Source organism: Drosophila melanogaster, chromosome X, assembly GCF_000001215.4.
Source record: "Drosophila melanogaster chromosome X".
NCBI classification, from domain to species: domain Eukaryota; kingdom Metazoa; phylum Arthropoda; class Insecta; order Diptera; family Drosophilidae; genus Drosophila; species Drosophila melanogaster.
Window position 1 is genome coordinate 22,783,913 of NC_004354.4, and position 22,316 is coordinate 22,806,228.

The 22,316-nt window shown below is 41.2% G+C and overlaps 1 long non-coding RNA gene across 1 annotated transcript in view, besides 5 other annotated features; it reads left to right on the forward strand.

The window, feature by feature from the left end:
• Positions 1 to 130: part of a mobile genetic element that runs on past the window's edge.
• The window catches only part of lncRNA:CR44997 (long non-coding RNA:CR44997), a 140,359-nt gene extending 126,589 nt beyond the window's left edge, over positions 1 to 13,770 (forward strand). Inside the window, exon 4 of the long non-coding RNA NR_123990.1 lies at positions 13,367 to 13,770. This is a non-coding gene — a long non-coding RNA (long non-coding RNA:CR44997). The remainder of the gene's footprint in view (positions 1 to 13,366) is intronic.
• Positions 394 to 1,443: a mobile genetic element.
• Positions 663 to 1,194: a mobile genetic element.
• Positions 4,771 to 5,336: a mobile genetic element.
• Positions 10,558 to 11,176: a mobile genetic element.
• Positions 13,771 to 22,316: the final 8,546 nt, after the last annotated feature.

Consider the following 22,316-nt stretch of genomic DNA (forward strand, 5'->3'; position numbering starts at 1 on the left):
ACGGCCACGCCCACTTTTCAGAATTCAATATCTATCGACATTTGAAAATTTGTAACGCACAGTCTCACAAGCTGAGTAACGGCTATCTGATAGTCGAGAAACTCGACTCGAGAAATATAACATTCTCTCTGGTCGATTTTGTAATAAAGGCAGAAATCCTATGTGAGCCAGAACGCTTTCGACATACTTTGAAAACATTGTTTTCAGATCTGCTTGTAAATTATCATACTCTTATTATAATACTCTTCAGTTAAATACTTTTAAGCTGTTACTAAAGGTTTTATATATTCCTTGCTTTATTTGTTCTAATTTTAAATACATTATGATATTTTATGTATAAACATTTTTTAAAATGTTCATAAATTCCTTAATAATTAAGGTTACTCGTGACACACTAGATTCGTTGAGTATCTATGTATGTAACAAACAAAAGGAAGCGTTTTCGATTATATAAAGTATAAACATTCCGTCTGTCCGTATGAACGTCGAGATCTCAGAATCAGATCTCAGATCTATAAAAGCTAAAAGGTTGAGATTCAGCATACAGATTCTATAGACCATGACGCAGGGCAAGTTTGTTGACCCATGTTGCCAAGCCCTTCTAACGCCTTAAAACCGCCCAAAACTGCCACGCCCACATTTTTGAATAATTATTAGATATACAGGCTGCGGCATTTTTCCCTTTTTCAGAACTCAATGATAACTATTGTCTAAAGGTATTATTTATATTATTTATATATTTTTTAATTAAATCTGATAGGTGACGTCCCCCATTCTCCATACATTGCGTAAACCGATTTCTAGCGTTTGTCGTGACTCTTGTTAGCATAGCAGGTGTTGGCAATTTCTTCTTGGATGATGGTTTTTAAATTTTGTAGGGTTCTTGGACGGTTCATATAAACACGGGATTTTAAAAAACCCAATAAAAAAAATTACAAGGGGACAGATTGAGAGAGCGTGCCGGCCATTCCAAATCGCCTCTAATTGAGATAAGGCGCTCTGGAAAGTATTCCCTCAAAACAGCCATCGATGCTCTTGAAGTTTGTGCTGTTCACTATTTCAACGACTGAACCGTGTCGGGACAAAACTTTGCAGTAGCCCCTCTTGAACGGGACCACTACTAGCGCTCCGCTATGACATCAACTAACTGAATGGCGCGCATTTTAAAAAAGGAAGTTATGCTGCCGCACCCTGTATTTTCATAATCTTATTATCGTTAGATTTTATTTTTATTTCGATCGATTTGCCAAAAAACTTTTTGCCACGCCCACTCTAACGCCCAAAGGCCGCCAAACCGGTCACGTCCACACTTTTGACCAATTTAATTTATTCCCCACTATATATCGATATCCCAAAAGAATGATGAAATTTCGCGTTCGCATTTACACTAGCTGAATAACGGGTATCTGATAGTCGGGGAGCTCGACTATAGCATTCTCTGTTGTTTTAATGTATTTTCTATGTGTACCTTGCGATTTGCTGGTCTGTGCAAAAACGGGCTATAGCGTATCCCTAAAAACTTGTCTACTTATGCTGCTTAAACAGATCTTATAGATGTCCTCTGTCATATTTGCTGCAACATTTTCGCTCAAAACTTTTTCCGCTTGGTCATGCGGCAAAGATATTTCCACCACCCTCATCTTCCAGCTTTTCCCATACATTCAAGTGGCGTTCTGCGAGAGTCCTGTCATCTTTTAAGCATTCATTTGCTACGCCACTTACTTCGACCGGAGCGTGTCCTGTTGCCGAGGCTTCCCATTTCCATGGCACACTACTGCACTGACGGATGAAAAGGCTACATAAGAATAATTTCCTGTTTGCTCATGTATGTATAGTGAGTGGCCTGTTTTTTGGAAAGACATACATATAAGGGTGTCACTAGCCACAAGCATCGGAAAAAAAAGCTTCTAACAGGTGGAACATTGAGTTCCCACATTAGGAGGTAAATATATTCTTGATCAGAGGTACCAGCAGAGCCGATGTGGCCATTTCTTTGAAGCGTGTTTTACCATAACTGAAAAAAAAAATAAAACAATGTAGCCAAGTTCTCTTGGTATTCAACGAGATGATAAGTAATACATTTATCTTATTTTATATTTAACAAGGGATTTGAAAGCATGAACTATTTTCTCGGAAAATTGATTCTGCTTCAGTGTGCTACGTTGGTTACCGAATCCGTGGCAAGAGACTTCAACTCAAGAACTGGACAACGCCCACACCTTTTTAGGGATGTCGCCGCACTTTCCCCATTCTGAGCCTACTTCCGCCCCATCGGCGTCAGCTCCTGCTTCTCATTTCATTTCGTTCCATTTTGTTTTAATAAATTAAAATGTCAACTTGATAAATGAAGGTTCCGTAGCGGCATTTTTGAAGTCGCAGCCACATCCCATTCGCGTCGGCAAAAAAGTTGTGTCACACTCACGCTCTCGCGCATACAAAAATACTTGCATGGGCTATCCGCCGGTCAGATTAAGATTGTCCTTTTTGTGCGGAAGTCCCAAGTCCATTGCCGCACTAAATTATGTTGTTAGTTTCACTTCATCTGCGGACCGAATGCGAAAGATCGGACATACATGGACCAGACTGGAAGGGCGATACAACGACTAGAGAGTGTCTTGCGGTAGGCTAAGTGGTTATGAGCTAATTTTATTTATTTATTTATATTATATTGCTATCATTTATTTCACTTTCTTTCCTTTGCTTCCTGTTAAACAGCTATGTCACTTGTGTTGCTGCTTTCCCGGGACAAGCATATTTAGACTTTACAGTGCAGGCGGACGTTTTTATGAGACGTTATTGCCCAGTGGCTTAAAGATGGAAAGGCTTTGGGACCCGAAGAACATACATTTTTTTAAGCCGAAAACTGAAACCGAAGAGACATTTCCGCCTCTCATTAAATTTTTGTACGCATTCATTTGCCAGCAAGTCGTAAAAAGGACTCGACATGAATTTTATTTTTAGGCCTTGTCCTTTTTTATTGTTTCCCGTTTCCCGAGTCCCTGAATTGCCGTCCATCTTCCTTTGGAATCCGGACACCTGTTTCTTTTTCAGTTTCAGTTTCTTTTCCAGCCCGGGTCTTATCAGTCAGGAAATGCCAGGCATCAATTCATCCATCCGGCCTCGTTGAGAGAATTAAGTCGAGGCTAGCCAAAGACGTCGTAATGTGGATTGATAGACACAAAGAGAATGATAAATTATAAGGAAAAATGCCAGAGACAACGGCAACGACATCGATTCCTAATCAGCAAAGAAGGTCTGCATTTATTTAAAGCACGCGATTAAAGCGCAGTCGAGTGTCAGCTCTTGACTTGGTGCAACTTTGAAAATAATATTAATAGCCAAATACAGATTTCAGATTGAACGCAAAGACTTCCTTTTGCTAGGATTGTCCATTTGTAGCACAGAAACACTTTTATCTGATGGTGCTGGTACTTAAGAAAGTTTCACAGAAATAGTAATACTTTTTATATACAGTTCAGGCCTAGCCAACTGTTTACATCGTGCGGTATTAAAATAAGACGGATGATTACCTTCTCTGCACGAATTTTATGCTCTTTGTTAGCCGAACTTTTTACCTTTCTTTTTGGGGGCAATGTTCGAGTATCGGTGGCAGGTGACTGTGAAGTGTCGTTGTCCTGCCGTTGTTAATTTTCCTTTGGCAGGACTTTGACTTGGTCACAAAGCGAACTCCCCAAAGTAAAGCAAACGGATACAGGGAGCGACAGGTGGGGGAGGAGACGGAGCTCAGACATCGACCAACCTGAATGACCTCTGGGAGCTGTCAGGAAACGTTTTCCATTTCCCTCCCATTTCCTACGCTCCAGTGCCAAATGCTTGCATTAATTGTCAGAAAAAGGAGAACAAAGGCACAAGCCATCGCTGGGGACTGTTGCATATTTTTGTTGATATTTGTTGCCAGTGCAACAAATCAACAGATATGACTTTAAATAAATGCACCGGCAATCCACTTGGAAGAGCCCGAATTGCAAAATGAGTCGCATCAGGAGCTGGAGTCAACTTGCAGTCTAGCCACCGCCCACCGAAGTTTGTGTGCTAAATTGAAACGCTCTGCGCCACACACCCACACACGCGCACTCGTTCACGCGCAGATGCCCACGGGCAACCTGGCGTATGCGCAATGTAAAGGACTGCCTAATAGGACGGAGAAGCAGCGGAGGGCTCGAAACCAAAACCAGGACCACCTTGGGAGGGCAACTTTTGCATCTTTGTTGGCACTACCAGTTTTCTCGTTTCGTTTTCTACTAGTGCCCACTGACTTAGCCGTAATACACATCACAGCCATAATGACAAAATATTTAGACCTTTGACTTGATTCTGAATAATCATACGTTAATCCGGTGCTTAAGTTTTTCCTAGTCCGAAAGTTTTACAGGGTCACTTGAACGCTTCCATCCATAAGCTTTCTCACAGTGTCGAAGTCCTTTTCGCATTGAAACTGTTATTAGCTGTAGCTCGGGAGCCAGGAGCGATGGAAGGATCTGGGCAGGGGCATGAAGAGCATGCTGAACAGGAGCAGCTGCTGCTCCTTTGGCGATGGTGCTTCGTCTCTGAAGTGCACCTGCAACTGCTGCCTACATTGAACGGCAGAAGGATCGAAATCCAAAAACAAAACTTTTTCTTGCCACGCGGTTAGTTGATGTGGGAAAATTAAGCTGGGGAAGGAAGGGCGCGGGAAAGCTCAAGTGCCGTAGCAAGACTTCGCCGACAATTTGAAACCAAAAGGAGGAGTAAAGGAAATAAAAACAAAACAAAGGAGAGTGCTATAGTCCAGTTCCCCGACTATCGGATACCCTTTTCAGCTAGTGTGAACGCGAACGCGAAATTCCTTCCATTTTTCCGGGATATCTATAGATTTTGGGGTTTAAAATAAAAAAAAATGAAATGAAAAAATAAAATGAAATAAAATGAAAAAAATTAAAATTGTTCAAAAGTGTGGCCTTAGAGTGGGCGTGGCAAAAATTTTTTTGGCAAATCAATAGAAATTTACAAGACTAATAAAATAATGAAAACATATCCAGCAAATTTTCAAAAGAGTGGTCGTGGAATTTTTGGCCGGCTTAAGGGCGTTAGAGTGGGCGTGGCAACATGGGTCAACAAAATCGCCCCGCGTCTTTGTCTCTAGAATCTGTATGTATGAATTTCAGCCTTCCAGAATTTATAGGTCCTAAAATCTCGAGCATGGCTAGATCAACTCGGCTATTGATCCTGATCAAGAATATATATACTTTTTATAGTCCGAAACACTTCCTTCTGCCTGTTACATACTTTTCAACGAACCTAGCATACCCTTTCACTCTACGAGTAACGGGTATAAATACCCGGTCTACTATCGAGAGAAAGATTGCTTTCGCTTATGTATGTGTGGGTCTTTTTCGTGGGCTGGTAGCAAAATGAAAAAATGAAACTTCAAAGGCGAGGAGAGCAGCTGAAACATTTGCCATTTATTTAAATATTTTTAAATTTTTCGATTAAGCGGAAAGTTTAGTTCCGAAAATTGGCGATAACAGTTCGATTAAATATAGCAGTAAGCAAGGAACTGACACAGTTCTATATATTACGTGGCGTAACATACTCTCTAGTTATTATAATGAACGCCATAAACGAAATAAGAAATCACAAAATTGAATCAGAAAGGCTGAGAGCCACTTTAGCCACTATCGTTTACTACTGTTGCAAAGGCTAAAAAGCCCTGTTAATTTGATAATTAATACCAGGTCCATTTTTTTTACGAAATAATTGTCATTGAATTTTTAACTAAATTTGGTTTGGTCAAAATTTGGTTTGCTTTTATAAAACACAGTATTTAATTAATTATTTGGCTAGGCATCCCTCATTTCAGTCAGATGTAAAAAACAATCCCAACGACATGAAAGGCCAACAAAATATCAATTTGATGAAAATCAAACAAACAAAAATAACGCAATTAGCGGCTTGGATGGGGCGATCATAAACTGTTCCCGTCATGTGTGCAAGTGTTTGCGTGTTCGGGTTGCTTTAGGAGTTTTTCGTTTTAATTTCCTCTTGTTAATGGGAAAAGCTCACTCACATAATAAATATGAATTTGATACGAAAAATGCAATTAAAATGTATGAAAAAGCGTCGAGGAGAAGCCGAGACCAAGAACGCATACACACAGTGACGGGCGAAGTGTATGTGTGGGTGGGTACGAAAGCTATTCATGCAAAACATCAAAAGCGCTCTTCGCGCATTTCCAATATTTCATAGCATACTTTTCCGGGCTCGCCGGGCCTAAGAAAGTTGCAAAAATTTTTCAATCGAAATACAAATGAAATTAAAACCTACGCGCGTGTGTGGATGGGGTGATGTTGGCTACTGAGAGTGCCGTTTTAAGTGAGTTTTCGTTCATTAGCAGCCACCCTCTTTGGCGGGAAAAGCCAAACAAGTGACAGTGGCAGATGGAGAATATATGGCATATGGCGGCGGAATAATGGAGGCTCCTCCAGCAACAGCAACCGAAGAAAGACCAAGAGAATCGTGGCGAAATTGTTGCCACTTCAAAAGCAATGCACAAACTGCCGCCGGCAAAGAAAAGAAAAGCAGCACCACCCACAGAAAAAACAAATGTTGAAATTTCCTCATATACGAAATTTGTTAAGGCCCTACAATAGCATCAAAGTTGGGTTATGCTACAATTAACTATCTGCCTGCGGTGCAAAGTTTTTCACGAAGCTTTGCTACGCCCACTTTAACGCCCGCAAGCATGCCTACAGATTTTTAAATGTATATGAGATTTTCATTAAATCTAACCACTCAATATCAAGTTTTTGGCCATTGAAAGGTATCATTTATAGAAACTAGACGTAAATGATAGAAAAACATATGGCTTGTCAGCCACGACAAAGAAAAGTATGAACTGCAACGGTATGAAAACGTCGGCTTTTCGGAGTTAGACCACTTTTTTAGTTTTACATTTGAATTTACATTTGAATTGAATGCAACAAAATCACAATACCCTCGAAAGGAGACCGAGAAAACAGAGAAAGTAAAATCTGTGCTTGACTTCGATACAACGTCTTCGTAATTGCCCAGCATAATGCGGCGTGCTCTCCTGTCAAACATCCTCTGCCGTTCTATACCCGCAATTTTTCCAGTATTCTGCGCTTGTCACCACTTCCGCCTTACCCGCTCTGTGCACTGCCATGTTACGTTTACGCGTTTTACTGTTCATCAACATTTGATGACGAAGCAACAGCATGGGAAAACAGGGTCCTCTTTTCCCTCCACGTTCCCCGTTCCACAGCACTATCCTTCACCATTTCCCACTTCTAAGGCGCCTTTTCCTCAATCTAGATGCCTGTGGCCTCTGCACATGCGATTTCCTTATTGTTGCCATTATGTGATCTGCGGATGGGGGAAACTGCAGCCGTCGCTGGTTGACAAGATTGTCACGCCCCCTTAACTCTCCTTGAGTCACCCTTAGCCTTCCAAGGATGCCCCTCTGCCCCTTTTCGCCTTTAACATTCCCAGGAAAACTCCCCTGAGCATCCGACAGGAAGGCATCGAAGAAAGCCACTTCCGACTTTTTTGCAGCCGCTCTCTTTTGTGCCCAAAGTGCAAACGGAAATGGGAGGGGCCAGAGGAGAATGGTGAAAGGGGAGACGTGAAAGGGTGGGAAGAGGAGATGGAGGGGGCTGTATGCCGTGCAACATTAAAGGCCCAATCGCATTGTCAAACTCTGTTGTTGCTACCATTTTTATTAGCCACAATCAATCTGCTTAAGCAGAACGACAGGAAACGATAAAAAGCAGAGAGGCAAAGTAATTCTTAAAAATGTAGAGAAACGAAGGAAAAGAAAGAACAAATGTAAGTGAGTAGGTAGAAAAACAAGTAAGGAAAAAAGTAAAATCCAGAAAAAAGCAAAAGCCGAAGGGAAGTAAAAAGGACAACAGCGAGAAGAAAAAGGGAAAAGAAAGAGCAAAAAAGGCTAAGAGGGCACCCATTTTGAAGGGTTGATGTCTGCTTTCAGCGGTTCCTGTTGATTACAATATCGCCTTACAAAACGGATCCCATCTTTTTTGCTTCCTCCTTAGAAAATCACAACAATGGTCCAGAGGAAATTGAGGCGAAAATGAATGGAAAACGGTGGGAAATGGGTGCAAATGGTGGGAATCTGGTCAAACAATATAAAGATGTTAGACGCTAATCAGTTATCCGTAATCAGTAGTCAATAAGCTGCCACCGACGGTTAAAAAGTGAGATTGCACGACCTCAACATACATACTTCAGTTTCCTTACGCTCAAAGCCCAAGCTTCCAAAACAAATAACTCAATACATTTTGCAAAGATTTTGTTGGCCCAATACTGCACCCTATGGGTTGATATTTGCACTTAAGTCCTTAATGTACTTGGGGTCCTTGGGGTCTTATAAAGAGTCTCACCTGAAATCAATTCCTGATTTCCTGTGAACAATTTGACAGCAAGCCTGACTCGCAGAGCCCCGTTCTTGGCCCTAACCGGATTGCAAATTCAGTGAGCTGTCCACCAACCTTGGCAATCAATTCAACACCTTGGCCTTTAACCGACCCCCCGATTCCTCATTGAAATTGTTGCGGGTGAAGCTGGCGACGCCGCATTGAACACCAAATGGCCATTATGTGCTGAGCTGGCCACATGATTTGTGGGGCTTTGTTCGGCTACTGTTCCTGTTGCTGGAAAAACGTGATACGTGATTTACATGTGCTTGATCTCCGCAAACGTCCGCAGACCCCCACACCTTCGAGGTCTTCAGATGCGGGATAGAAGTCAATCGTCTCCCAGTTTTCATTGGGGAAGATAGTTGTTATATTCGTCTTCAAAAACTAATTAATTACATGCATGTGGTTGGTACAACTCCTTACGCGTATTTTACTTTGAAATACAGATTAGTTGCTTGGCTACAAATTCCTTTAATTGGTATTCAAGGAAACAAGTCGATGTCCAGCTGGTAGTAAAGGGCCCTTTTGACGCTCAAGCGTTAAAAGGAAAATTGTCCTAATGAGTAAGAAATGGGAAAAACTGTATTTGCACATAAAGCTATATACTCCAAATGAAAATAGCAGTGATTAATCGTTCCAAATGATTCCAATTAAAAAAAAAAAGCGAATACCACAGGGGCTTCCTTTCACTGTCTTATATTTGTATTGCAGCATTTATGTTTGCCGTTCGCATGCATTTGGCCTCGTTAGTCTGAGTGGCTTTTCTCCTGGCTTTCCCCACTTTCCCCCGTTCGCACCGCTTTTCCCAGCCACCCTTTGCCAATTTTATTCGCCAGTCGGCTCTTGGCGGAATTTCTCCGTGTGCGAGGGTTTAATTGTCGCAGTGCGAGCCAACTGCCAGCCCATTTTGAAAACTCCCCCTTCGCAACCTCATTTTTGACCATTTTTCAAAAGGATGTGCGCGCCACGTAAATCGCCAAAATTGTCCCAACAGCGCTATGTCGTCGGCTTTCAATGAAATTTCGTCGAGCATATTTGTGTCGCTGCAAAAGAGATCATCGCTGTTCGCTTCCGCGGATGACGCTCCTCTATACCCTGCAATCAGCCGGGTATTTGCCCTCGGAGCAGGGTATTATCTGGCTGGGTGCCGGACCTCGAGACTGCGGGAATGCAGTAATACCCTCAAGTGAGACGACGGGTATTAAAAGTTACCCAACAAGTTTGGCCTGACAAAAAGGATCAGGACAAATGTTTTCCGCTGCTTCGCTGATAAAAGCTGCATGCATGCATGCACAGGCAAATGCGGTGGGGTGCATTACATGTAAATAGTAATAATCGTGCTGCCATATACCACATAAGCTGGATCCAATAAAAACCCGAATCGGTAAATGGGCAAATTGTTTTGATTGCTGGGTCACACTAGTCTCGCTCTCCATACAATCTTTGCTGGTTTTCTCTTACGCCGCTATTTGCCTAATAATTTAATTCCAGCAGCAGGGCTTTTTCTCAGTGCACCTGCTCATGTGTGTGTGTTTTTTTCGTCTCGAGAAAATATGGCGCAATAAAGTTTGCGCTCTTGCGACATGAGCGCATTTTTGAAGGCTCCTGTTGAGTTTCTGTTCTGTGTTCTCGACGCATATGTAGATTCACTGGGAGAAAGTGCTTCGATGGGTCAAAAAGGGGAGTGGGGAGGAAAGCGCAACACAAAGTTTCTATCGCTGCCGAAATGTTTAATTTCGAAATGGGCCTGAGGCCATTTCAAGTCATCAGCCAACGCTGCGCTTTAAAAATTCAGGAAAAATATAAGCTTCAGGCACTTGCCACTTCTATCACTTGATAGAAAAATTCATAGATAATCTAGATAATTGAGCTAGATAAATACAAGAAGATAGCTAAAAATGAAAACGAATTTAACACACCTGACCTTAAAGAGAACTACAGGGACCAAAAAATCTCAGAAATGCTAAAAACTTTATTCAACCTGCTCTCGAACATAAATAAAATCTTTTTATTGCAGTCGACGCATTCGGCTGATTCAATTTGCTTTCGATTTGTTGATTTTAGCTATTTTTAAACCCGCTAACCGTACATGTAAAGGGTATACTAGATTCGTTGAAAAGTATGTGACAGGCAGAAGGAAGCGTGTCCGACGATATACAGTATATACAGACTTAATCAGTATAAATAGCCGAGTCGATCTGACCCTGTCTGTCTATCAGCCTGTCTGACCGTCCGTAAGAGCGTAAAGATCTCAAGAACTATAAAAGCTAGAATGTTGAGATTAAGCATGCAGCTTCCAGAGTCATAGACGCAGCGCAAGTTTGTTTTCAAACATTGCCGCGCTCACTCTAACGCCCAAAAACGTTTCAAAAACGGCTAAGCCCACACTTTGGAACCACGATTTGATAATTTTTATTTATATTTTTATAAGTTTTTAAGATTTCTATCGATTTGCCAACAAAAAATTTTCAACGCCCACTCTAACGCCCACAGACCGCCAAAACTACCACTACCACTTACCACACATTTAAAAATGTTTTTTACTTTTTCTTCGTTTTATTGTTTGTCTTGCCAATTTCTATCGTTGTACCAAAAACACTTTGGTCACTTTCCTCCTTACACCAATATATATCGATACCCCAGAAAAATTATAAAATTTACTAGCTGAGTAACGGGTATCTGATAGTCGGGGAAGTCGACTAAAGCACTGTCTCTTGTTGTATTTTGCATTAGCTTTCCTTGCTGCAGGTTTCAATCAGAGTGGTTGGGCAGTGTTGATTTTTGGCCAACGCCAAACCCCGCTCTCACACAGATACCAGCCCACACACATTTGCGCCTGAGCACCGCACTATGGGAAATCTACGTACTTTTTCTGGCCAAAATTAATAACATTAGATTACACCAGCCTATATCTTTTATGATACGAAATCTCCTTTGAAAGTTAAGTCATTGACAAACAAATGCTTATGTAAGGCAACTTACATAACTTTTTTTTTTTTTTTTGCCTTTGACAGTTCCATGCACTTAAAATATGCCACCTTAATTGGATTGCTTTTGACAGGTTCCCATAACGCTTTGGTTACAAAGATCTTACAAATTTTGTAAGGGGGAAAAACTTAACGTTGCAGATAAATGTTTTTGTGCGTGCAATAGCTGATTTTAACATCTGATTTCTTTGCCGTGGTGCCATATTAGTTTATTTCTGGTATGCAGAAATAAACATTGCTCAATTATGAATGCATGCATTTACAATAATATTATATTAATCTACCGACTTTCATAAAATTGGATTTGGCCATAAAAAGTGGGTAATTTTCCAATAGTGCACCGACCAGCCGGCCTATACATTTACGTATGTATGTATGCTTGTGTATAGATGGTGTGATGTGGTGTATATCCGGCAAACAAAAGGCGATAACAACGGCTAATTTGTAGCAGCCGAGCACACCAAACAACGGCGAACAATTAAAGAGTCAACAGGTAATTGAGCTTTAATTTCCGAAAAATTAGTTTGAAATCGGTCATCGAAGTAGTGCAAAGTTTTTATCAATCGACTGAAAAAATCACAAGGCGGAATTAAGCAATCGTTATCAATGCTAATGAATGAGCTAGTAGTTGAGTCGATATAGCATGAATTGAATAGTCTACAAAAAAATGATTCTATATGAACATTTTAAGAATTGTAAAATGCATTTGTAAGATCCTAACGACTACATTATAGATCTCTGTCGCTGGAACGATGAGCCCTTTTGGTATAGATACGATCCGAACATTATAATATGGCATGACATCAGGCTGATAGCAAGAGTGTGAAAACATTGACCCCAGCCACTAGAGGCAGTGCGTCGTCCGTTTAAAATGATAACAATGCTTGAGTGGGACGGATTACCTATATTCCTTTCCAACAGCTTCACGGCTTCCGGCGACCTTTTGTGGCTTGCATTTCTCGCTTTTCCACTCGATATCCCGACGACAGCTAGCATACGTAAGAGCTCAGTCTCCCTAGCCCAGCTAATAAAAGCTACAGTGCATTGCAAGAAAGAGATTAACCTGAAAACACAAAGCGTATACCATTTACATTTATTGTATTGCTTGTTAATTGAAGTGTGTGCGCACTTAGATACATTTTTTGTGCGGACCAATTCGTATATTCGAACCCAAAAAGTTTAGCTCAATGTCGTTATTGCAATGCATGGCCTCACTTTTTAGGGTCTTTCTTTTTCCGGCATCCGCCCACAATTTGTTTGTTATTATTATTTCGGTATGTTATTACTATTATCATGCTTAAGACTAACTCGCACAGATTACGCAGCTCCACTCCCATATTCCCCTGCGTATTTGGCTGCCTGCTGTTTGCCCTGCAGTAAGTCGATAATTAAGGGCATTGTTGTGGCTGGCCGACTAAGCAACCGTTTACTAGTGTCGCCGCGGCTATTCGTCAGAGTTGGGAATGCCTGCAAAATCAGTTGAAGAGTTGTCCGGCCCGATCTAGTATCCCAAAGTGTTGGAGTATGCATGTATGTTGGTGTATGTATAGCCATTACCAATGAAATTACAAGTTGAGCATAGTATGAATATTAAAATTCGATGGGTTCTACGGCATTTCTTAAATTTACAAAAAGTAGGTATTAGCCTGGTGTACATCTGAGATCGTTTTCGAAACGATTTCCGTCTGTAATTCGCCCATTCGAATGATTCTCTAAGTTATTATAGTTACCTAGTGGTCGCCCCTTACCAATCCCTCTACGAAAACAATATTTCAATTTATTCACGAGTAAGAGTACGTAAAGTTTCTGCCTATATTTTCGATATCTAAGCAGTGTCAGCCGATTTTAATTTGATTAAAACAATCTACATACATTATAACCTCTCTTATTCACCATTGGCATCTGGTCTCTTTTTCTCCGCAGTTCCGTGAATGCCACGTGACCGTAAAGGTGAGTTGAAAATATTTTTAATACGCTGCACCCATCTAGGGAATTGCCGACGGCTAAGACACAGATACGGATACGCGGCCGTAGATACAGATACAAATACCAGGCCGAGATACTCATCCGAGACAGCTGTCTTGGCATCTTAAGTGACCGCCCCGCTCCGCACCGCTCCGCCCCACCCCACACTAGCACTGTGATAACATAAGCAATCGACCCAAAAACTTGGTCAATTGGCAATAAAATCAAACGCGAAAAAAGTTCAAGAGCAGCGACAGCTCCAGTAAAAGGCATGGATGTGCGGAAACCGGAGTACGAGGGCTGGAAAAGTTCCTAGATAAAGTCCAAGCGTGACTGGCATTGAAAAACCAAGCTGGTCCCCGTTCAAAATTCAGAGTTGGTTTATAAAACGCTTTGTACGCTCAAGCATTCACAGTAATTGGCGATACAGCACGGCCAACACACGCACACGTGGGTTGCGGTCCTGTGATAGACCTCTACTTTGTCTTACGTAGCGGTGGACTGAAAAAACCTTGGTATGTGTCCGAATGACCGTCAGTTGGGTGCCCTATAAGGACAAGATTGGGATTTCTTCCAATGGTAATACATATTTTCTTTACTATGATGTATTGCTTGTTTTTAAACCGATACCTTTTCATAAGGATGAAACTACAGAAGAGAGAGCAGCCATAGATGCTTGAATTACATTGATGGTATTCACTATAGAGGAATCTATTATATATCTGTGTCGGTTAATATTGTTTTGAATGATCGCAAAATATTGATAGTTTTAAATGTTTATCTATATTTATATCGCCCAATAAAAACAATGCCTATCATCGCAAGGCGGCACCTTTTCCCAAGAAACTGGATAAGAAATGCGTAAGTCACGCTTTCTGCAGGGTATTGGAAAAGTTTGGCGGCGACGTCGTCGCGCCTTTTATAAACTTCGAGTGTTTCTGTTGCTGGCATGCACTTTCCACATTCCGCTTTTCTTTTCCATTTCCCTTGACCCTTGTTTGACTTCACTCCCATTACTTGTATTGCGCTCAGCTTTGTTCGTCCTTTTGCTCCTACTGACTGGTTCTTGTCGAGCGTTTTCCACTGCAGCGCCAGTGTCCTTATTTATTTTTTTTTATTGAGTGGCCATCTTCTGTCTGTGTGCTGGAATTTTAGTAAAAATTATTTATTATAAAATCCACCAACGAAATGATGAGGAAATTTTCGTTCTTTTAGCTGCTGCTGCTGCTGCTGCTCGGAAATTTATTTCGCATGTTGTCTGTGTACTGTGCAGTTCATGAATGTAGCAAGTAGGAATTGCATTTCAATGCAATAAGCAAGTTTATTTCTTTGCCGAAGGGGTAGGGCAAGTGCACCCTTCAAAATGGACAGATCCTTTGCTTTGAGCTCGAATTTCTGGCTTCTCAGAGACCAAATTGCATTTCCCTGTCATAATCCGATGCAGGCCTGCGTAGTGCCGATTTCCTCTGTTTAACACGTCCGCCTGATCTTTTGGAAGCAGCCAGAGATTTTTTGAGCCAATGCTTGTGAGCGCTGGATTTTATCAAATTCTAACTGAGCCTTCTATGCTGTTAAATTATCAGCACACATGGAGTTGGATACCCCAAAAAGAACGTTTAGCTCGCATTCATTGAAATTTTAAAACTTTCTGCGCTTTATATAGATAGACTTAGACGTATCTTGAACATAGCTATCTTGGTCAAACACACCTTTATCTAACAAAATTCAGAGTGAATTAACTACAATAAAATAATAAATAATAAATCCCGTTGTTTCTCATGCACCTGATCCATTATACATATTAAAACGTTAAAAGGGACAAGAGCGATTTCATTTGATAGTGGAGTGGCGCTGCATATTGATTAATTGTAAAAACGCAATCCGCAACTCAAGGACTGAGTGCATCAGCTTAATGAATTTGCACTTCATCGGGCGTCACAAAGAAGTAATTACCTAATGCAAGGGAGGCGGGGTCGAAGGGTGGGCGTGCAACATCCACACCCTACACTCCCACTCCATACCCCACAACCGCAAAATCAAAGCTCCTTCATCGTTCTTAACGCCACCACACAACCCCCCACCACCCACCCACCTTCCCCACACCACCACCACCACCCACCCAACAGACACCCGGGCACACAAACAATATGCCACACAGCAGGACCACAGGATGAGTGACAGGATGACTGGCTGACTGGATGACTGGATTTTAACCATTCCCATCCTGCTGGCCAGCACTTGTGGCCATTCTCTTGCTAAGCAGGCCGACACCAAAGCCAAATGAGTTCAGCGCCCACAGGCAGTCACAAAGGTTGGCATTGGCAGGGGGGGGGAGTGGAGCGGGAATGGAGGAAACAGGGTAAAATAGAGAATGTGGGAAAACTGGAAAAGCAACTATTTTCTAGCCATGCTAAATGATTTAATGCCGAGCTCTAGCATTTCTACAAAGAAATCACATTAGCCATTCAAAATGCCTACAATAACTTTCAAAGCGATATTTAAAAAATATATTTATATATATATTGGCACTAAGGAATTAATGCTTTCTTAATTAATGCTTCTTGTAGCTAACATTCCATGTTTTGGTATGCTTCTCTGTAAAACCTAGTGAGGAATGATGCACCGAAGCTTAGTTCTTTTCTTTGAAAACTGTTTTTCGAACAAAGCTTTAACTATCAGTACTCTAATTGTAGGGAACATGTATAGAAATAGCTAAATGTAAAAAAAAAAAAAGAAAATACAAATTGAATACTAATTGTACGATCTTTTCGCTTATTAACATACATAAAACTAGAGGGGGGTATTTCTTCCTGGTGTCAGGCAAATCAACAAATCAACAGCAGTGTCGAGCTAAAAAAAGATAGCAATGCAAATTCGGCTCGAATCAGAGTGCAAGAAAATACATTGGACGCTTTTCTTTGAGGTCGGTTGAACCGCCAACCCACAACCCGCACCCGCCACTCCTTGCCGTTTTTCCCCGATTTTCGTCCCGCTCTTTCCACTTTCCCGGCAGCTGCTAACGAGCGGCGAGTCGAGCAATGATTGCGGTTACTTGCTGGTTTTCATTTCATTTTTCATGCCACTTCTTCTTGCTGGGTGTAGGAGAGTGGGTCAACTGGCCGGGGCAGAGTGGTGTTGGTGGTGAGGAGTGGTGAAGGTCCTCCGAAGGTGTTGCTGAGGCGAGCCGAGCTGAGCTGAGCTGAGCTGTGGTGTCTGCCTGGACGTCTTAGTGATCCTGCCGCTTTTTAAGCACTTTAAGCAATGTGGCAGCCCTGGCAGCGCTCGACTTGTTAAATTTAATTTTGCCACTTGCCCGACCAATGACAGGGCACAAAACGAATTCCGACAGCAGTCCGAGGAGTGAAATGATGCATTTGGCCTCCACACCCTCTCCTTGGCCACTCGCTCTGCGCAGACAATTTGTCAAATGAATTCCGAGTCATTTTGGAAAATTGCATAAACAGAAAAGGAAAAGCGGTAGGGAGCGCACGGAACTGGGGACACTTGACATGACACTTGGAGTGGCCCGGGGAATCAGCAAGGCAAAATGTTTCAAATGCATTTCGCTTTAGATATTACCTGGCAAGTGAAAAGTACGTGGTGGCATCTCGGCAAGCCCGGCAAAGGTGAGAAACTGCGCCCGCATTGTTGCACGCTGCATCAGCGTAAAATTTAATTTTCCAATTAAACGACGAAGTTTTTTGTTGCGTCTGTCGGTTGTTGTTGTTTGTTGTTGCGGAAAGTTCGTATTTTTTTGGGCGTCAAACTGACACCGGGGAATATTACAAAACCCCCAAAACGCAGCGGGCGAGATAAAACATTCAGCAGCGATTTGTTTTGCGCATCGAATGCACAAGCATTTTCAGCCCCGCCAGAAATGTTTTAAAAATACATACAAGTGCACGTGGCACACGAAGAAGAATTTTTTAATATATATTTAATCAAACGGTGCGGGGGAACCCGGCTAAATTTTATCCTTTTTTTTTTTCGTTTGTTCGATAACTAGAAATGGTGGTAAGAAAATACAGTGCTCTAATTGCATGTACCAATAACATGAGCAATCACAATACTTGAAGTACAGAAATGTTTAGGCATAATAATAAATAATACAATTTTTTTCGCTATTATGAATACAACTTTCTGTTTGAGTTGCATATCCCAATATAATCACTACCTATTAGGGATAAAAAAAAATTAGAGCATATTGCAATTTTAATTTTTCCAACAACGTGTCGTCTAAGGAGAGTATTTAGTTTTACACAAAAATTGCCCATTTTTCGGAACAAATATTATATTGCGGGTACCAAATGTGGAAAGCGCATATTGTGATTTCCCCATAGGATCTGCACATATACTATCTTTAAATGAATGATTACTATTATTAATATAAGATTACTATCGCTTAATCTTGACAACTTTGAGACCTTGAGAAATTCCAAATATATATGGTATATGTTCGAAATTGGTACGGTTGGTGAAATCCAATTAAACGAGGCAACATTGAAGTGCAAACGGACTTAGGCCAATTCCGTGGCCGTCAGTTGGCCGAGTAACCGTGAAAAGTTTTCGACACTTTAGCAGTAACCGTGAAATTTGTATAAATTGCACTTGACATTTTGTCCGCGCATTTTTCAGCTAAACTTTCGCCATAAACTAGCGAGAGAAGAGCGAAGGGTTCGCGACTTGTTCCACATTAGCCGAGGGCAATTGAAATTAGTGCTTTAGTCGGAGGGACTCACTTTGGGGGATAGATGGTGGTAAAGTTTTAAGTTTTTCGCGAATAACTTTGGCTGCAATGTGGCGGCAAATTGGACGCTTGGCAAAGACCGAAAATTACGCGGCCAGCCGCAAGTCATCCGCTTTCCTCGCTCCGTTTTCCATTTCCCCATTTTCCCCACCGCAGGGAGCGATCTCCGGCGAACATATCGGACTGAATTTAAGAACATTAATTCATCAGCGCTTAGTAATAATAATGCGATGCCAGTCTTGTCCGAATATCACTCGGTATCTCAGTTTACCCAGGCTGCAACTGGTTGTTAAATCTACCGGTAATCTGCGAAAGACCCCGGAAGTCAGGCGCAGTACACTGATCATTTTGGCTCTGGGAAAGCGAAGATCGACAGAGGGCTTAAATTACCAAGTCGATAAATATGACTTCCACTTTTGTTTGTGGGAAACTATTCAACGAATTTATATGCACAAAAGTCCTGAGTCCACAGTTTTCAAATACATTTTCTAATTTATTTCACATCTTTAAACATTGGGAGTTGGAAATTAAAGCATAAAGGGACAAGCCCAAATATAATTGGCTGTTTCGTTTGGAAGTCTGGCTTCCCCAACCGCTGTTCCCGCCTTTAAATTCCACTCAAAATAAGACCTTATAAACAGGCCGTCCAGACCCATTTCGCGGAATACTTATTTCGTTCCATACCGCACCCACTTCCGTTCCACTTCCGGTCCACTGGTTCTGTTTCATTCTTCTGGGGGTAAATAATTAATTATGCAGGGCCCTGAGAACTATGCAACAGATATCGGTGGGTCGCTCGAAAAAAAAAACAAATACGCCGCGGCAACTTTCGCTGGGCGTTTGACGTTTCGTTGGCAAAAAAGTTAAATGAGTTTTTATGCTCCCCTTGGAAGCAGCCCCACCCTCCTACCACCCATTCCAGCCATCGCCCATCTCTAATTGGAAAAAGGTGCAATGACAATACAAAGGTTTGCTGCTCGACGAAAATTGAAATAAATTTCCGGCAATAACAACAGCACACAAATAAATATGATGAGCGAGTTGGCAGCACCTTGAGGGGCTGCGAAAAGCAGGGGGTGGTGAGCAATTGGGAAAGCGGGAAAATGGGAAAGTGGGAAAGTGGGAAAGTGGGAATGTGGGAATGTTGGAATATGGGGGTTGTGGCCATTTAAAACTTGAACGATCTCGTTAGGTGATAAGAAGGCGAGGAGCAGCGAGGAATATGCCTATTTAAAGAGGGACATTTATGTGCGCCGTTAAATCGCTTTAATTGCCAATTTGCCAGGAGAGCAATTAAATGGGAAAAATATTTCTCGTAGCGATTCCGCTAAAATGAATAAATTAATGTGCGCATGAACGATTGCCTGATTGATTGATTGACGCGGCAGCAGCAATCGAGCCAATGTGCTCGGAAAATTGGAAAAGTTTCCTTTGTCTGCGCGGCCGAAAACCATTCACGCTCGCCTTTAATTTTTTCGGCCGGCCACGAATGGGTTAAACAAGTTAATTCTGGTTAACGATTGCGTGGCTCTTCGCCTTCTTTTATTTGAACTCTTTCGCCCAGCTTGGTCATTGCTTTCGGTTGTTTTCAGATAATAAATCATATAAAATGAAATATAAAATGGCGAGATAATAGAAAAGAAGAAATAAAGCAATTTAAGCTGTTATTCTATAAAAAAAAATTGTAATGTTCAGATACAATATATGCAAGCAACTACTTGTTAAATATTTATGATTATTAAATCAAAAATAATAATTAAGTAAGAAATGGAATGGGATTGTATTTAACCTAAGATAACCACGAGATAAATATTTTTCAGATCGTAAATAATGTTCTTTCCATTTCATTTCCCGATGGAAGTAATGATATATTTATAATAATAGTAATAATAATAATAATAATAATAATTAAAAGTGAACTGAAAACTATCCAAAAATAGGGAAAAAGCTCCAGGCTTACACGCATGATTTTCGGCTTGCTCCTTGTATTTTCTTCAATTTTCCACAGCCTTTTCACAATGAAGACCCCTCGCTAATTGAGTTTGCCACGGAAAAAGAAAAACCCCCGAAAATTCTAATGGGGTTTTCTCCCCTGCTCGTGTGCTTAACGTTTAATTGCTCATTCGCATATTTCGGCATTGCAATAAATACAAAAAATAATTAACTCATTAAATAAGCATTTGGCGCTGCAATTTGTGGGTGAGTCTGTCATAAATACTGCTTAATGTCTTGACCAGTAATGGCGACTTTGGGTCAGGTAGTTTTTGGCCACTAGGACGCAATTAATGCCAAAAGCCGGTACATGGACAGGACATCGTCATTATCGTGCTGAACAACTGAACAACGTGCGGCAATAATAATGACATAATTTACAAAACTCATTTTGGCTGGACGGACTCTTGCCTTTTCCAGCCACTTAATAATTTAGTTAATTAATTTTCACACAGCCCAAGCCAGAAACTTTTGTCCGCCTGCAAAACCCCTGCACTTAATTAACATTCGGAATTATTTACCCAAATGATCACAGAGCCAGGTATACATGTATGTGCCTTGTATATCAAATTGGGCATGTGCAGAAGCTGAAGCAGGAGCAACAAGGAGAAAACACCGTCGACCACAACGACAAATGCCGCCCATTGTTGGCATTTGCAATTATTCATACGCCACGTAGACAAATGTGCTGACAGCCCACACACACACACGCCATGTACACAGGACATTCCTGCTTAGATTTGTTGCCTGCTTGTAATTGTCGCAGATAATTAAGTCGCCTATACTCGTAAGTCAGTCCCCGAGCTTTCCCCAGGTCAATGGTTCTGACTATTAAAGGATCATCCTGGGAAAAGGAAAATCGAAGGAGAAGCAGTCACGAAATGGCAGTTGACAGACATATTTCCGCCGACTTCCGTTCTATCAGGACTGAAACATAATTGTCGAATTACTCGTAATTTGCTAGGTGCAGAGAAAAAAAAATGTCGTATCAAGGTAAGGAAAACGAACTTTAAAACAGTTTTTCATCTATTTGTTATTAATAATATTCCTCTGCCTATGTTTTTTATTTTAACATTTTAATACTCGTACTAAAATTTATGTTGGGCGAAATCATTTAATTCTTATTTCGTTCCTCCATCTCGATTGATTTTCGTGTAATCCAATTTCCAATTTCAAGTTAAGCTCTGCCTAATCAAGTCGGAATCCGGCAATTAACAAACGTCATGGTTCATCAAAGGGTTAAGCAACAGAGGAAACGCAAATACAAGTAAATGAGAGCTACCGAAATTCGTTCTCCTCTTGCGAAAATTAGAAGCTACATTCTGCTGGATTTTTCTATCATTTCTGCTCGTCGCCTGTCGGATCTTTGTCCGTTGCAGTTATTTTTATTTACGACCCCCGACGCCACGCCTATTTCAGGCTCGCTCTAAGCATTCGGGGCTTATAAAAGCCAGGGAAGATGCGAAGAGGGAGCTGCAAAACGGCATAAGATTATAAACAAAGTGCTCAGTTTTTGAGTCTTTGTAAAATATTAAAACACATAATTTACAAGACGGAGTGGCAGGAAAAGGAAAGCGCAAAAAGAGGAGTCACTGGTCCCAGGGACGAGGAACAATGGCCAGATTAAAACGCATCCCAAAGACAAAGCCCGTGCAATTTGTTGCCAACGCAAAGTTGGCCCCGAGTTGCAAGTACACAAAAAAGGGATTCGACTAAAAGCTGAGCCAAGGAGTTTAGGATATATAAAAACGGAAAGGGCAGAAGGAGGGAATCAAGAGTCCTTTGCAGTCGTAACTAACACTTTTCAGCTGCACCGTACCCCTTCTCAGCTCGCTTACGCAGAAGAAGTCTTTTTTGCGGATTTTCGGAAAGTAAGCAATAACGAATTATAGCTTTATATAATTTGATCATTTAATGGCAAACATAAATTATTAAATACATGAAATTCTATAAGTCGAAAAAAGGAACCTTCTGTTCTTCCGCTATCATAATAACAAAACTTACAGGTGTTCATACCGAAAGCATTTCATGAAATGCTTGAAAAGCATGAAATTTAATAGCCAGCTTCCGAAATCAATCACCGTAGTTGCGTCAAACTAACATAGTTTTATCAAATATTTTATGATTTGGTTCCCATGTCGAATGTTTATTGCCATGCTCACAGTGTAT